This window comes from Ursus maritimus, unplaced genomic scaffold (genome assembly GCF_017311325.1).
Source record: "Ursus maritimus isolate PB19 unplaced genomic scaffold, ASM1731132v1 scaffold_4, whole genome shotgun sequence".
NCBI lineage: Eukaryota > Metazoa > Chordata > Mammalia > Carnivora > Ursidae > Ursus > Ursus maritimus.
Window position 1 is genome coordinate 54007176 of NW_024426552.1, and position 18680 is coordinate 54025855.

The window sequence follows — 18680 nt, forward strand, 5'->3', positions numbered from 1 at the left end:
GGAGCTGATGTTTTTTATGATGGATAATACAGAAATTTGATATTGGGACTAGCTAGCACAAAACTGTGTGTGTTTTAATGGTGATTATTGTTTTTTTAAATATAATTCTGGTAGATCGCACTAGGAGGGAGGGTGGGGCAGAAGAGAAGGAGGCCTTCAGGCTGTGAAGTCTCAGCTTCAGTAGGCCAGAGCCAGCCCACGTCTGTCACGTGATGGAGCGGGCCTGAACGCGTGAGATTGTAGGGGTGGGGTGTATTCGGGTCCCGGTCATTGCTCAGGCACAGCGAAGACTCAGAGCGCATGTGCAGGTGTCGCTGGCACAGGCCGGCCCAGGCGAGGCGCAGGCGCAGGCCTGCGCACCCCATTGTAGTACACGTCCCGGCCGGTCTTGTACTCCAGGCTCCACGTTTCTGAGAGTCTAGGTTTTTGGCACGTGTCAGCAGCTATTTCAGGCTCTCTCCATGTGCAAAACGTGGCGGCGCTGCCCTGGGTGAGTGCGTGGCCTTGGGCAGTTGGGTGCCCACGTGTCCCTGGTACACGTGAACTAGGGGTCTGTCCGGCTTCTTTGGAGACTTCAAGTGACTTTTGACGGAGGACCCTTGATGAGGTCGCGGGTGATGTACATCTGTTGGCGGAGTTTATACATATATAAATTTCCTCTCAGCATATCTCTGCTGCAAGGCTCTGCGGAGACCATTTACTAGATGGGAATGTGTGTATAACCAGTGCATTCAACTGGCTTGAAATTGTAATTTCAGTGAATCGAATATAATTCTAGAAAAATAAACAATATATGCCTGTAATTATCAGTCAAATCAGGCACATTCAGTTAGAGACCTAACCGTATTTGCCAGTTTAAAATTGATGTTCTAATCTATGAAATTTATGCAAGTTTAAGGACTAAGAATAATATGAGCCTCATAAAAAGTTATGTTTAATCCAGAATAGAGCTAATTTATTTAAAATTAATGTGAACATTCTTATTATGTTGGTAATAAAAAAGCTAGTTTGCTAATGACAATTTTAAGGCTAGACGTTTGTAATGAAGATGTAGCTTTTATAGTAATAGATTAATACTTAAACACACCTTTTCCCACTTAGAGTATGGATATAAATACCCTCAGACATAGATCCAGAATGTATTCATATTGATATCTTTGCTTATGAAAGAAAACTTCCCTATGAGCTAATGAAAATTATATTAAATTCTCTTAAGAACTGATACATATTTTTAAGTTAATAAATTTGTCTTTGATTTTTCTTAGGGAAAGCCATTTTTTGAATGCGTATAATAGAATGGCTTGGCTTCTGATAACCAGGTGTGCATGATATGCTCTTCAGGAAACAATTCAGGTATGTAAGATGTGTGTGTGTGTGTATGCACATTTATAATTTTTTTGTTTCTTATTTTAATTCTTAATTCTGTCTATAATTTTTATAATTATAACTATAATTCTTATTTATTTTATATCTTGATTTGATATCTGTCTTTGCTGTTTGGCAGGGTGGAAGAAATGTAATCCCAGTCATTTTAAGAGTCCTCTCTATTTCTTTTCAGCAGGATGGACTCTTTGTGTCATTTGTCCTCACAAAGATGTATCTCAGTGTCCATCTTCCTATCTGATCTTTAATCTTCACAGTTCTTCTCTTAACACATATCTGTTTCCTAGCTTGGTGACCCCTTCAGTCTTCTGTCTGGTACTATGGAATCCCATGCTGTGTTGGGACACTGAAGTTGCCGTAGTGCTGAGACCCATCTGACTAGATTCTTTGTGCATCCTTTTCTCTCTGGGATCATGGGATCCAGAGATTTGTCTAGAAATAGGACATAGCCCAGAAATCCGGGCTTCGTGGCACCCTTCCTCACCCCAACAGCCTTACTCTCTGATTCTTACCCTCATCACGTCCACTTCAGCTTTTTTCTCTTTCCTTAATGGAGGAATCTTTTTTGTAATGGCTAGAAGCAGAATTCTTTGTTATTATTTCTCTGATTTCACCAGTTTCCCTGAGTACCTAAGGCTTTTGGAAAGGAAAGCTGGGGAGAGACTTTTTAAAATTTTGCTTAGCCCTGCCTTATCCTCACACAACATAGTAGTTCTCCTTAGTCATTGTGGAGGAGGATGGGACCAGGGTTGGGGGTGGGAGCAAAGCAAAACAGAAGAAAAACATGACTTAATATTTCAAATATATTACTCTATTCAAAAGTACTAGTGATATAAAGGTCCTGGATTTGAGACTGACTTGACTTAGTGTCCCACAGTCTGTAGAATCTAGCCTTACGGAAGTCATCTGCACCCATTAGTGAGTATATCACAAAGATCAGTAAGACTAGCAGTAATCAGGGAAGAAACTGGGGACATGACAGCATAAGTCAACAAAAATTTCAGAGAAATAACTGTTAAGTTCCCTGCTAACCTGTCCTACTAACCTTGGCCTTCGTTATTCTGGGCCTCTCACTTGGCACTATATATATATTTAAGTAGGTGCCACTCCCAACCTCACAACCCTGAGATCAAGATCTGAGCTTAGATCAAGAGTCAGATGCTTAACTGACTGAGCCACCCAGGTGTCCCATTGCTATATTTTTGTAAAAATTTTTGTTAACCACAGTCATGTATGACATTTTCCTTTATGACAGGAAAGAGTGGCAGCAGGCATTGTTGGGGTCCAGCTAAGGGCAAGGTGAGTTGGGGATACAGTTGACATTTGTGGAGTAGAGGAGCAAGGCCAGGGGATGTATAACATATTTGAGTGTATCCCACAGTGCCTGGCACAGGAATTATGAAGGTAGTGGGGAGAAACAGCAGTTGAAGTATGAAGCACCAGAAGCTGATCTATGGAAAGCTATTTTAATCACCAGATGTATAAAATTGTAATTGGAGAATTTGATTCCCATTGATTCCTCATTGAAGCAGAAATGCTGTCCTATCAGGAATATACCTGATTATATATCATATAATAATTATATAATGAAAATTTTGTCTTTTAAAAAAAAAAAGATTTTATTTTTTTGAGAGATGGAGAGAGAGTGCATGAACAGGGCGGGGGGTGGTGGTGGTGGCCAGCGGTGTGGAGGGGCAGGCTGAGTGGGGCTGGGTCCAATGCAGGGCTGGATCGCAGGATCCTGAGATCATGACCTGAGCTAAAGTCCCTGGCCCAACTGATTGAGCCACCCAGGCACCCTGAAAATTTTGTCTTTTTTTGATGAGAGTTATGTAAAATAGAATTATATTTCCTGTGCTTTAACACAAAAACTTAAAATGTACTACAAAAATTTATATGACATTATCAATAATGAAATTGTTGTGAAATGATGAAACTGAAAGAAATGTTTCTAAATCACCAATAATAAGGAAAAAACCCCCCCACAAAGTTTGATCAACTATTCCAGAGGAAAATCTGAATTAGCACCTTTTTATATAGAAAGTATTACCAAATAATACAAAATAATTTTTAAAGTCATTAAAGTTGTAGTCAAAAATTGTAGTAAAAGAATGAATTATAGAATGTGTCAGGAAGATAATTACTAAAAAGATTATGGCATTTTCCTGAATTTTGTGATGGTTTTCATTGTTAGTTTTGTAGGATTTGTAATTTATTTTCCTATTCTAAGTATTAGCATGTATATCTAATTTTGTATTTATTGCCTTTGTGTGTTTTACTTTTTTCTTTTAATGAAGGCCATGAAAAATTTCAGGCTCAAAGTTATTGAATCTGCCCAGATTTATATTTTTCTATATTAAACTGTTCATGTTTATTTTCTGTCACCTCCCACATAACACATGCTCTGTGTGTGCATAAATTTTGTTTTGTCCTTGACTGCATCTCCAGCCCATGGAACTGTGATAGCACACAGAAGGTACTTGATAAATATTTATTGAATGATTTAATGAATTATCCTGTTAACCTCAAAGGATGGGTTATTGCTCTTTCTTCAGTTATTTTGATAATTCTTATTGATGGCTTATACTGTGAATTTGAAATAGCCTGGTTCCATTAAACATAATAAATTAAACATAATAAGAGCATTTTTGGGCTATTTTCAGAAATAACAATTTAGCATGTTTTTCTTAAAAAAAAAAGTGAGAAGAAAACAGTGCTGCCGTTAACTCAGCTTTTGCTTCCCATCAGATCATTTTATTCAGACAAAACAGTATACTTATCACATCTGTTTAGTGTTCAGATCAATAATAATTAGATTGGGTAGAAATTAACCAAGGTCACCAGTTATTTCTTCAAGTATTTATTGTGTGCCTGTTTTGTATCTAGCAGAGAGTGGTGCATTTGTGGAGATAGGAAATATTTTGTTACATAAGGCTTAATCTTTACTTTGAAGAGTCGCGGTAATGTCATCTGTGTCTTGTGTACCACATGCTGTGTGTGATGGCTTTTTGATGTAAACTTGGCTTGACATCTGTAGTCCCCAGAATTCTCTATTGAGTATGTATCTGGTTAGGGCAGGTTACAAAGGATATTCTCTCCTGAGAGTTGAAAGGCAGTGGTCATTTTGGAGCATACACGTAACTTTTCCAGTCAATAAAACACTGATCTAAGTGCTGCTATGAAGGGATTTTGCAGATGTGATTAAGGTCTCTAATCAGTAGATTATAATAAAAAGGAAGAATACAGGGGCGCCTGGGTGGCACAGCGGTTAAGCGTCTGCCTTCGGCTCAGGGTGTGATCCTGGCGTTATGGGATCGAGCCCCACATCAGGCTCCTCCTCTATGAGCCTGCTTCTTCCTCTCCCACTCCCCCTGCCTGTGTTCCCTCTCTCGCTGGCTGTCTCTATCTCTGTCAAATAAATAAATAAAATCTTTAAAAAAAAAAAAAGAAAAGGAAAAAAAAAAAAGGAAGAATACGCCGGGTGGGCCTAATTTAATCAGTGGCAGAGCCTTTAAAAGAGGACATTGGATTTCCCTGGATTTAGGACTTCATACAGCTTCTGGCTCTGTAATTGCTCTTCTTTCTTTCTGGATCTTCCTTCCTGACCACCACCTGTGAATGGAAGGCTTCTGTTTGTGCCTATGAATTCCAGCCTGCTTGTCATCTTCCCTTCCTGGCTGCCTTTCCTATGGACTTTGTGCTTGCTTAGCCAGCCCCCACAGTTGTACTAGCCAATCCCTCATAATAAATATATGTACTACTGGTCCTACTTCTCTGGTTGAATCCTGACAAATACACTCAGTAAATATTTCTTGACAAAACACAGCCTCATTCTCAGAGGCTCACAGTCTTGTAGGAGAACTGGTCTGTGAAGATGGAAATATAGACATCAGGTCAGGATCATCTTTAGTTTTAAGGTAAAATGTGTGATGTAGGAAATAAGCACTATAAGATGGCAAGATAATGAGAGGTCAGTGTGGCCACGGATTAGAAAACTTCCACCAATAAAATGCAATTCAGATGTGTTCATGAGGGGCGCCTGGGTGGCATAGCGGTTAAGCGTCTGCCTTTGGCTCAGGGCGTGATCCCGGCGTTATGGGATCGAGCCCCACATCAGGCTCCTCCGCTGTGAGCCTGCTTCTTCCTCTCCCACTCCCCCTGCTTGTGTTCCCTCTCTCGCTGGCTGTCCCTATCTCTGTCGAATAAATAAATAAAATCTTAAAAAAAAAAAAAAACAAAAAAAACCCAAATGTGTTCATGAAGGATGGATAACATTTAAAAGGTCAGAAAAAAAGAGAGAGCCATTCTATTTAGTGAAAAGCATTAGCAGAATTATTGAGATTAAATCCCTATGTTGAGTCCAGAGTATAGTAAACTGATTTCACTTTGGACCAACAGCCCACTTAAACTTTCATGTTAGTTGTCATTCTACAAGCACCTAAAAAGACTAATAATGTCTTTAAATTATTGTAAACTATTACCAAGAAAATGTCAAGTATTCAACCTTAACAAACTTTAGTTAAATAGCAACGTTAATTTTTATTGCAGTTTTTCAGAGTAAGGTCAAAAATCCTGGGTAATGTGGCATTTTTTGAAAAAGAAAAAAAAAAAGTCTCAGGAGGAAAGCAACAAAAACAAAGATTTCCCTTCCTCCTCCTGCAAACTAGTCTTTAGCTTGTGGGCAGCCCTTCAAAACTCACTGGGGCATGAATTTGTTGAAGAATGAGCCAGCACACATTTATTGCAAGGGTCAGAAGAGTCAAAGATGGCAGGTGTGTATGTGTATGTGGGAGGGGTGGTGGCAGTGAAGGAGCAGCTAATAATATTTGGGGGAAGGTAACTGCAGAAGACAAAAGTCTTCTTGAAAAGGCTGGAGGTTTTAGGGTTGTTTTGTTTACTGAGAATACATTTGGGGAATCACTTAGGGCTTATATTCTTTTTCTAAATATATTTTTCATTCTTTTTTGTGAGCAGTAAACAACTTTGATACATGTATTCTTTGGGGGGAAGTGGAAAAAAGGGCCCCCAAATTTCCAAGAATTTCATAGTTCTAGATGCAAGCACCATGCTGGCAGTTGTAGCAGAAATAATAACTAGTACGTGTATAGCATTTTGTAGCTTACAAAGCGCTGGCATATGTGCCACAGAATTTTCTTCTAGGGTCAGTAGAACCTCTTGGCAGGTCACAGTAACCCTGTGATACCAGGTTGAGACTGTATTTTACACATACAGAGTTTAAAGCTTTTATCGTCTCTCTCAGAATACCTTATTCCTGGAATGGTTTACCAGCTGTTAAAACCATGAAATACTTCGGTGTCAATTCATAGTTTCATCCCCCAAACTGCTAAATGTCCCCAAAATCACATAGCCCCAAATTATCTACCTGGAGCCCTCGACTTTACATCATCCATCAATGGAACTGTTAATATCTAGCCTAGCAGGGAGTTTCCAGATTCCAGCTCTAAATTCTCCTGGTTTCTCCTCTGATTGGCTGGTACCCAGGTCATGCTGATTGTGAAATATCTTAAATCACATTTCCTAGTTACTAATTTTACATCTATTATCCATCCTTCAGAACTGTTGAAATTTGTCATCTCTGATGTCTTTTCTTTCTAGTTCTTTTGTTTTGGGGTTTATATCTTAAAAATCCCAATACTGGGGGCACCTGGGTGGCTCAGTCGTTAAGCGTCTGCCTTTGGCTCAGGGTGTGATCCCGGCGTTCTGGGATCAAGCCCCACATCAGGGCCTCCGCTGGGAGCCTGCTTCTTCCGCTCCCACTTTGCTTGTGTTCCCTCTCTCGCTGGCTGTCTCTCTCTGTCAAATAAATAAATTAAAAAAAATTAAAAAAAAATCCCAATACTGTGATTTCAGGAGCATGTCAGGAAGGAGAAGAAATAAATGCATTGGTCAGTATGCTTTATTTAACCATAAGTTTGAACAATAATATTAAAGGATGCTGAGAACATCTGCTGGAATAGGGTTTACATAAAAGCACACACATAAAAGAACTGTGTTAATAAATGCTACATGAATCGAAGGATTCTTTGATTCAATAAATGTAGAAATGTTGGATTAAGAAAAGTCAGATGTGCTCCCCCCAACTTTTTAGTACTTTTTCTATGCTATTGTTCATTGTTAATTCCCAAGTTAAGTTTAAAATATGTTGTGTTTCTCATGCTTTTTTTCCCTTCAGAATCCTCCTCCCTTTTAAATGGAACACAGATGTCTTTTTAAGGTAATAACACCTTATCATGAGCATTACCTTAGTAAGGGATGCATAATTTGAGGGAAATCACACTGTATCATCTGTAGCTCATTGGGTATCTGGTGACACTTTAGACACTTAGGTCTAAAGTTTCATCTGTGGAGCACCTGGGTGGCTCAGTCGGTTAAGCATCTGAATGCTTAGGTGATGATCCCAGGGTCCAGGGATCGAGCCCCACATCAGGCTCCCTGTTCAGCGGGGAGCCTGCTTCTCCCTCTTCCCATGTCTGTTGCTCCCCCTACTTGTGCGTGCACTCTCTCTCTGTGTCAAATAAATAAATAAAATGTTAAGAAAAAAAAGCCTCATCTGGATTTCAGCAGAGAGGTTGGGAACTGTATTTCCCAGGGTGCCCTTCCCTGTGTAGTCCCAAATTTGAGCTTGCCCATGAAAAGAACAAGGAAGAGAAGAGGAAATCTGTATTCCCAGGGCATCGTGCAACCAGATGTGCAGTCAGAGGTGAGCCCTTGAGAACCACCCCCTAAGTGGATTCAGCCTGAGTCAGTTCATAGAACCTGCTCAGAGATACTGGGGAATTACAGCATCTTCCAGGCAAGGCTTTTAATGAACAAATTTAGTACCTTAGGGGACTTCTCTAACCATCAAAGGCAACTCCCTTAACTTGTGGTAGAAGCTTCCCTGACCTCTCTTCTAAGAAAAGTGTAAGTCCCTAATTCTTTTTTTTTTTAATTTAAGTATAGTTGACACACAATGTTACATTAGTTTCAGGTGTACAACATAGTGATTTGACAATTTTATATGTAATGCTATGCTCACAAGTGTAGCTACCATTTGTCACCATACAATGCTATTACAATACCATTGCCTATATTCCCTGTACTGTGCCTTTCATTCCTGTGACTTATTCATTCCATAGCTGGAAGCCTGTAACTGCCACTGCCCTTCACCCATTTCACCCATCCCCCTGACCGCCTTCCCCTCTGGCTGCCACCAGTTTGTTCTTTGTATTTATGGGTCTGTTTCTGTGGGTTTTTTTGTTTATTTGTTCATTTGTTGTTTTAGATTCCGCACTGTAACTGAAATTATATGCTATTGTCTTTCTCTGACTTACTTCACTTAGTGTAATACCCTCAAGGTCCATCTATGTTGTTAGAAATGGCAAGATCTCTTTTTTTATGGCTCAGTAATATTCCTTTGTATGTACATGCACCACATCTTCTTTATCCATTCATCTATCATTGGGCACTTTGGTTGCTTCTATATCTTGGCTTTTGTAAACAATGCTGCAGTGAACATAAAGGTGCATGTATCTTTTTGAATTAGGGTTTTCGTTTTCTTTGGGTAAATATCCAGTAGTGGAATTACTGGATTGTATGGTATTTTTGTTTTTAATTTTTTGAGGAATCTCCATACTGTTTTCCATGGTAGTTGTACCAATTTACATTCCCACCAATATTGCACGAGAGTTCCCCTTTCCCCACAATCTTGCCAACACTTGTTATTTCTTGTCTTTTTGGTTCTAGCCATTCTGACCTGTGTAAGGTGATATCTCGTTGTGCTTTTGATTTGTATTTCCCTGATGATGGGTGATGTGGAGCATCTTTTCATGTGTCTGTATGTTTTATTTGGGAGAATGTCTGTTCAGGTCCAGTAAGTCCCTGATCTTGAAACCCTTCAGATGCATGATTCATAGGTTGGCTTCTGTTTTCCTGATGCATCACAACTGATTCAATACTGGTGAAGAGTTAAGTGTCAGTGAGTCAATCAGAATATCTATGTAGCTGCCTATTCAAATGTTAGAATAATCACATAGGAGTTCATGAAATTTACTCAGTTTCAGTAAGCCAGTGTTTAGAGGATTTTTCTATATCCCTTTCCAATTTGGGGCTGAGCAGTGTAACCAGAGATAATGTTGTTCTTATAGGCAAGTCTTTACCCAAAGGCTATGAGTACTACTTACATCACCAAGACCTTGGCTAGTATATGTTAATCGGACTATGAAAGAATTAACTATGAAAGAATAGTTAATTGGACTATTCTATGAAAACAATAATTATCTAGTAGAAGATGCTACAGATGACATCAAGTTTAGATAAATTAATAATATTGAATTGATGAGCTATCTTATTGGACAAAGATCCCTTCTTAAAAATTAGTAGCATATGAGGACAAAACTGAGATTAAAGAGCATAAACAAAATAAACATAACTAAAAACATACAAAACAACATTAAGAAAGCTCCAACAACTTCTTCCCTACATCAGGGTATATAAAGAAGCCTCCTGATGTTGCTCTCCCTATCCACTTTACCCATTCATTCACCTTCAACCCAGTGAACATACGCCTTTGAACATTGTGTGCTTCAATCACTTTATTCCTCAATAGTTTTGATTCCAGAAACTAGTGTATCGTGATTCAGTACATTGTGATCTTCTACAGGGCTAGCGCCAGGCCCCTTTTGTTTTCTTTGTGTAGAAACTTGAACGACACTCATTTTAGTGCTTTTAGAAAGCTTTCTTTCTGTTGATTTTGAGGGTTAGTTGTTGACTTGTCTTTTCTGTTGTAAACATTTCTTGCTTCTACTCCATTTGTGTTTGGAAGGTCATACACAATTGAGGATCAGTTAAATCTAAGTTACATATCCTTTCAACCACTCCAGAGAAGAATGGAAAGAATAATAGAGCTGGACATTTAAGCACTGATGACCCTATTCATCCATTTGAGAGAAAGTGAGACAGAGCACTAGCAGGAGGAGAGGCAGAGGGACAGGAAGAGGGAGAAGCAGGGTCCCCAGTAAGCAGAGAGCCAGAAAACATGGGGCTTGATCCCAGGACTCTGGGATCATGACCAGAACTGAAGGAGCCACCCAGGCGCCCCCAGGCACTGATCTTTTAAAAAATTTTTATAATTTTATTTACTTTTAAAAAAAGATTTTATTTGTCAGAGAGAGTGAGTGAGCACACAAGCAAAGAGAGCAGCAGGCCGAAGGAGAAGCAGGCTCCCTGCTAAGCAAGCAGTCCAGTGCAGAACTTGATTCCAGGATGCTGGGATCATGACCTGAGCTGAACGCAGATGCTTAACCAACTGAGCCGCCCAGGCATCCCGAGGCACTGATCTTTTAGTTCGTTCTTGAATAGTAATGTATTTCCTGAACTTCCCAGTCTGTAAACTATCGTAAGGGATCACACAGATCATTTATATGTTAGTCAATCAGTGAGAATGTATTGGGCACTTCTGATGTTCTAGCATTGTCATGATTGCATATTATTTTCATTGTCAATAAATAATAATGTTTTGGCCCTTACACAAAATAAAATATATGAAAGATTCAATTCTTTCTCTAAAAGAGAGTCAGCACTGTGTTGTTCTGAATGAAATTTTAATGCACATCAGGTCATCATGAAATCTTGGACAGATGTGTTTTAATCTAGCATAGGGCAGAACAGGCTCAATATAGCACATCGCATCATCTTCACAACAATATATCTGTTCTTGTTTTCAAGGATGGTCTGAAAGATTCTACAGTCTCAAGAAGTGGGTGACATATAGTGGCTGAAATGCCACCAGGCTGAATACAAAAGAGATCTTTGCAAGGCCAGAATTTAGTTGTTTGTTTAATTTTCCAAGCACAGAAACCGTTTAGTTCTGAAAAGCAGCCAGGGAGAAATTTGTTTAAAATGCAGTCTAGAAAGAGAATGCAATTTTCCCAAGTTTCGGTCAGTAAAGGGAGGTTGTTAACAGGACTTGCAGACTCCTCAAGCTCTAATAATCAAGATTTTTCAGTAAACCCCAGGACTGGCAAGCCTCATAAGTGGTGTCTGACTCGGAGTTGGGGGCCTGACAATGAATGATTTCTTGGTCTTTTTGTTCTTCTAGTCATTACCAAACACCCTAATGAAAAGAACAAAACACAACAAAACTTGTGTGTTTCTTTTGTTGACCTATGGAATAGTTTTGAGCAGATTGAAGAAAAGGGAGACACTTATAAAACAGTTTTATAAATGGGATTTTTAGAAGTGTAGTATTTCAGTGGTTTCAGATAATTAATTAATGTAATTTTGGGGTTGGTTTGGATGGGGGAATGAGCAAAAATAAATTCCAAAAATGGAGTTTAAATAGACTTCCTTTTATAAAAATTGAATTTTTTTCCCACTTTAAAATAACTCATTTGTTGTATAAGGTGACACAAACCTATGCCATTACTAGCTGGTGTGATTGCTTAGTACATAAACATTGTGTATGTTGTTTCTGGTTTGTTTGCAAATATGTGTTGCTAATTACATAGCAGAAGAGTCTTAGAACATAGACAGGTCTGGGAAAATTACTGAAACTGTATCAACAATTCAAAATTCATGTACTATTAAGAATATATCATCTCAAAAATACAAAGGTCAGTGCATATTCAGGATGACTGCGTTTAAGTAGAGTGTCAGCATGGTGGCATATTCAGATATGTGGCCCCGGCAGTTCACTGTTGTACTCCATGGCATGTCAGGTCAGTCATTGTGCTCATGGTCAGATGACTCAGAGCAGATTTAAAACAGAGGTTTATTAATTGATTTTTAATATACACATAATAAAGTGGATAAAGCACCGTTATCTTAAATATCAGCTCAAGGAACTTTTTACACACTTTTTTAAGTAATTACCTCTAAGGTCATGATATACTGTATATACATCAGTCCAAAGCTTTCCTCATACCATTTCTCAGTCAAAACTCAGCCTCCTTATCACAACCACTACTCTTTCTGTTATTGTCAATTAGGTTTGCTTATTCATTCCTTTGTTTTTTTTTTTTTAACTGTTATGTCATCTTCCCTTGTATTAACTATCACAGTTTATGTATCCATTCTCCTACTGATGGATATTTTGGTTGTTTCCAAACAACTAAAGAAGATATTATGAAAAAAGCTGCTGTGGACATTCTTTTTTTTTTTTTTTTTTTTAAGATTTTATTTTATTTATTTGACAGAGATAGAGACAGCCAGCGAGAGAGGGAACACAAGCAGGGGGAGTGGGAGAGGAAGAAGCAGGCTCATAGCAGAGGAGCCTGATGTGGGGCTCGATCCCATAATGCCAGGATCACGCCCTGAGCCGAAGGCAGACGCTTAACCGCTGTGCCACCCAGGCGCCCCTGCTGTGGACATTCTTAAACACATATTTGGTGGAATCAGAGCAGATTTTATATCTCAGTAATGCTTACTTAGGTAAGATGTTTATAATTATCCCTCTTTAATAAGGAAACCCAAGGTGCCCATGCGGGTGAGCCATGAGGCTCACCATGGGGCTTCCTGCATGTGGCTTCATGAGCCCAAGCTTGAGCCATGCGGCTTCCTCCAGAGCAAGGTGCTTCTGGCCCTGCAGCTGTGCTTTAGTTGATCAAGGACGTCAATGGTACAGTTCCAGAGAGAACAATTCACATTGTAGTCTCTGGAGTAGTGCAGTGAGACCAGCCTGACAGCATTACTGTTGGCCACATGGATAGAGGAATTGACAACTAACACTCTAGGTCTAGATTCATTGTTACCCTAAGCTACTTGGTTAATCTATGCTATACACCGTTGTTACTTATGGATATAGGATAATAATAATCTACGAGGATTTAAAATGTGCCTTGTATATTTTGCTACACAGTGGTTATATTTTGGCATTATGCTATTTTTTTATCCTTGGTTTTTTGAAAATTGGCATTTCAAATAGAAACTGTAAGTAACATTCATGACTGTTCTTAAGAATCTTCCCACCAGGTGTTTTCTTTATTCATATGGTTGCTCTATGTATTTAGATAATCAAGTGTCAAAAAAAACAACCCTTAAGCCTATAAAGCATGTTGAAAATAGACTCACCTGCTCATCAGTTGCAAAGACATGTTAAGTCTTCTATATAATTTGTTGCTCTTGCTCACCCATTGGGCTTTACATACAGATGAGAGGCCATCTATTCATTATATCCATAATGTTTTTTAAAACAATATTTTAAGAGCTAGGAAATGTTCCCTGGGAAATGGTTAAAAACCAAGTGCCTTATAGAGAGACAAGGTAAATTGTGTGCATGGTAAATGGTGATAATGACTCATATTTTCTCAAAAGTGGATCAGGAAGAGAAGAGACTAATAAGTCCAACATCAGCATGTCTTCTTTGGCCATGGTGGAGTGAAATTCTGTTTCTTTTATAGACATTCATACATAGTTCATCTTCATTTTAAAAATAAGTTCGGTGGTCTTTGCATTTAGTCAATCAAGATTATCTCATTATAACTGATAGAAATATGTTTAAAATAGCTTACACATAATAGTAGTTATCAGTAATAATAAGTTGTATTTAAAAATTTTTTTTAGGGGCGCCTGGGTGGCACAGTGGTTAAGCGTCTGCCTTCGGCTCAGGGCGTGATCCCAGCGTTATGGGATCGAGCCCCACATCAGGCTCCTCCACTATGAGCCTGCTTCTTCCTCTCCCACTCCCCCTGCTTGTGTTCCCTCTCTCGCTGGCTGTCTCTATCTCTGTCAAATAAATAAATAAAAGTATCAGTAATAATAAGTTGTATTTAAAAATTTTTTTTAGACCTTGCTCCATAGGTCATCTATCCCACCATCTTTGGGGCTTGAAAGGGGGTCTGAGGCACTCACCCTTTTTTACCTTTCAGTATTATAGCTTCAACATGCATGTTTGTCTTGAGTCCAATAGGAGTAATCTCATTTGCTCTCTGTCCTTGTTTATTTTGCTTCTCCTGAGAAGCCCCAGCCTCCCAGATCAGCCCCTGTCTTCCACTCTCTAATGCCTATAGGTTCTGCATACCTACTATTTTTTTTTAATCCAGTTTAAAACGACAGCATACCTACTATTTTTTTTAATCCAGTTTAAAACAACAGCTCACTCCATTTCTCCCACACCTCACCTCTGGTAACCACTAACCTGTTCTCTGCGCCTATGAGCTTAAATTATTGACCTACAAGATCGCCATCCAGTAGTGGATTCAGGCATGAGATGGAGTTCCAATGATGTCAGCAGTATCGTTTTCACTCCATCACTTGGAAATGGTGGATGGATGATGTCCAGGAGTCCAGTAATCTCACCCATTAGCGAGAAAAGATTGTGTAGAGGAAGAAGTCAAACTGAAATTCAGTTTTGATGAATCTCAACCAACCTGGTGAGGAAATTTGGAATGAGTATTGCCTTTCAGAGTTGTCTCACATCAGGCCCAAATGGCCAGGCCTTTATACCCACATCTCATCCGTCACTGGATACATGCTGCCCTAGGAAGTGTGTGACCTCTGGCAAGGTGGAGCTCTGCAGCTGGAGTGCTGCATCAGACCCTGAGGGAGGTCACCGCTGGAGGCTGTCTACTGACTGGAGGCTGTCTACTGAGTGCACTTTGTGCAGTTAGTTGGGCAGAATGTTTTGCCCTCGTAGGGGATCTTCTTGTCTCCCACAGTTTGCCTGTTGTGCTGATTAGATCTCCTTCTTAAAACTGCATTTGGGGGGGCGCCTGGGTGGCTCAGTCGTTACGTGTCTGCCTTTGGCCCAGGGCGTGATCCCAAGGTCCTGGGATCGAGCCCCACATTGGGCTCCCTGCTCTGCTGGGAGCCCGCTTCTTCCTCTCCCACTCCCCCTGCTTGTGTTCCCTCTCTCGCTGGCTGTCTCTCTCTCTGTCAAATAAGTAAAATCTTTAAAAAAAATAAAAAATAAAACTGCATTTGGGAGAGCATTTAGTGGGAAGAACTACATGCCCTGCCACTGAAGTTGGTCTTGGGGTCATAATGATACTTCCCCTCTCCCTCCTCTAGTATCCACCTCAGATTCTTCCTAATCTTAGTTACCATCTGTGCTTGCCTTAGTGGCCTTCTTACAGTCATGACTTGGACCCTCAATCCAAGGGGTCTGGGTCCTGGGTTGCCATGCTGTTCTTAGTCAAACTGTGATCATGCCTGACGAAGCCTCAACCAGACCTATTGGGAACTAGCAAACATAGTTTGTCAGTTTTCTGCTTCTAGCCAAAATGAATGAGTCTTTATATCCCACTTTGCTCAATCTCTTGAGATGCAGGCTGCCTGGGAAGTGCAAACCTCAGGTGAAGGTGAGTTTAAAAGCATAGGTAAAACCTGAAAAAACATTACTGAAGGCCATTTGCTGACCATAATCTTAGCCCTGGTGTCTCCTTATAGCAGGATCTGAGTAGTACGTCTTCAGGGCTGCCATAGCAAATCCAATAGAAAGAGGCAGTCTTTTCCTAAAGCTGTTGCAATCAGAACACTCTAACCTGGGGGAGGGAGTATTGGCTCTGACTGGCCCACTTGTTAAACTTGCCAGTCTCTTACCAGTCACTGTGGTCAGGAGTACAGGCTTCCCCCATTGACCAGGCCCAGGTAGTATAACCACCACTGTAGTCAGAAGAGGAGTGGTTATCCCATCCAGCATGTGATGATTACTCAAGCTGGATGGGATGGGAAACTTATCTTTAGTTATCAGACGGAAGGGGAGGGAATGGTGGGCAGCCAGCACAACGGATGTCCACTACTTACGGGAATCAGAATTTTAGAGGCGGATGTGAAATGTCTACTAAAGTGAGCTGGTATTAAAGTCAAAGGCTCTAAGAGGTCCTGAGACCAACATTTTTCGTTCTCACAGTATAGACCTGCAGATCAGGACAAAAGGAAGAAAAGGATATTAAAAAACAAATAAACAGGTGTAGAGGCAGTAGCCACAGTAGTGAAAACTGCATAAAAACCCCATCAACCTCATCTGGAGATGTACTCTCACTGTGTGCTGATGAAAAATAGAACAGAAGGGCACAGCAATAAAGTCTTTTGCTTAGTGGGAAACCTCCCAGAATTTCATTTTGATGTGCATTTTTTTATGTAGAGTCATTATCAGAGTCCCATGTAGGAAAATAGAAACCTTTACACTGCTCAAGGGTGAGTGGGAAGGAGAGGGAGAAATATCCCAGCTTGTTCTTCTGCTAGCTTCCCAGCTATTCCAATGCTTTTGAATCGTATTGCTGAGCCAAAGGCCAGCTGATTGTAATCAGTCCTCTATCCATATGTAGCAGAGGCTGGAAAAAATAATGCAGGGATAGGAGGGCAAGTTCCAGGAACAGCACTTGCAGCCAGGATGAAAATGCTATCAGCCTTAGATAACTGCCATAAATTAGAGGTGAAGCAAATGGAAGGTAGTTCAGAGACTGACATAGATATTTCTCCTTTCTTAAGTAATCCTCATCTTTCAGAGTCCCCCAGACCAGTAGAGTGGTCCTAATAGTTATTTCTCCAATAGTTATATCTCTTGTCTGTGACATAGGAAGGCTCTTTTCACTTCTCACATGATTTATAATCTCGGAAACCAGCGATGGGTTAGTGAGCTTGACTTCTTTATCTCGTAGGGGTTAGGGAAAGCAAGCACTGATGTATTTGGAAGTACAGTAAAGTACAAGAAAAATTTACAGCTCGAGGTGTTGTTACCTTCTCTAATACTGTGGTTTATTGAAGAATAGCTGCTGTTTGTCTGGAAATGAATGCTGCAGCTTAAAATTAATTGTTTCTTAGAAACTGTATGTATTTTAGTGTGCAAAATTGTAGCACATCAAAGACCAGATAAAGATAAACCTTATTATAGCTGACTTCTGTAGGAGGAACAGTGGACCATTCTTTCGCAATCTGAACATCAGAACCCATGGGCCATTTAGGATCAAATGGGTTTCTGTATGTAACAATAACCAGAGAGGTTCTTTGGCTCAGGACGTAATGAAGAAATTAAAGGGATTTGCTGAGATACCTTAAAGTCATGCTCTATAATGGAAATTATATGTTGTTCTCTCTCTGTATTTACATGTAATTGCTGTTGATCCCCGTTTCCAGTTTCTGCTTTCTAACTAACTGTACTGCCTCCAGATCATGTTAGCTAGGTCTATTTGGGCCTTCTTTAGAGTATTTAGCATTATTCTGCTTGATTATGGAGTTTCCATTTCTTACAACAAGAAACCTATTACTTAGGTTGTTTTAATTACTGTTATTTCACTGGGAATTCTTTACCTATAATGTTGATTTTTGAATGTTAAACCAACCTTGCATTCCTAGGATAAACCCCATTTGTTCATAAATATCATTTTTAAAATGTATTTCTGGGTTTGATTTGCTAATATTTTGTTGAGGATTTTTACATTTATGTTAAGGAAGGATATTGGTGTATAATTGTTTTGTCTTGTGAAGTCTTTGTCATGTTTCTATAAAAAGACTGCCATACTCAGCTTAGCTCCTCCTTTCTCTGCCTTTTTCGGAAGGTGTTCCTGGGCAGAGAGCTCTGCACAAGTGTGTTTCAGCTTGTGATTTTGCCTTCTTTTGGTAATTGCAGCATTATACTGTCTTTTGTCCAGTGTTGAAAACATTTACCTCATTTATTTGTTCTACTTTTATGGTTGTTTATGATGGGAGGGCTAGTCTGGAATATGTTACTCAGTCCTGAAAGGCAATGGATGTTGGAGTATTCTGATGAATGATAGGTGATCATTCCTTTTCAAAAATATGTAGGGTCTTGTTACATATTTACTATGTCACATTTATTACTTGGATTGTATCCATTTATTTATTCAATTAATATGTAATTAATCAAGGGTCGATTATGTGCTACCAACAATACCAAATAAATACAGGCTGAAGAGTGAAAGAGGCATGATATGTGACTTCATATGGTCTAGTTATATTTTAGGACTGGCTTATGGTCCAACAAGTCTCTTTAATTTCTTTAAAGTTTATGAAAAATAAACCTTTTATTTTACCAGATTTAATTGTATTTATAGATTAATTTGGGGAGTGTATCTTTGCAATATTTTTTTTCCGTTCCACAGAAGTAATTTCAAATTACCTTTCTCTTCTTGAAGAAAAGCTTTATAAATTCTGTCTCTTCTTAATGTAGTGCCTGCATACCTCTTATGTATTTGTGGGTTTTGTTGCTGTTGTCAATGTGCTATTTTTCCCCCAATTACACTCTGGTGGTTATTGCTGATATAAAGGAAAGCTATAGTTTTTTTTTTTTATGAATCACTTACTATCTCTCTGTGAACTCCTGAGAGTTGTTTCTTGGG

At 39.4% G+C, this 18680-nt stretch overlaps 1 pseudogene; it reads right to left on the reverse strand.

The window, feature by feature from the left end:
• Positions 1 to 291: 291 nt before the first annotated feature.
• LOC121100497 overlaps positions 292 to 18680 on the reverse strand; it is a 34820-nt pseudogene continuing 16431 nt past the window's right edge.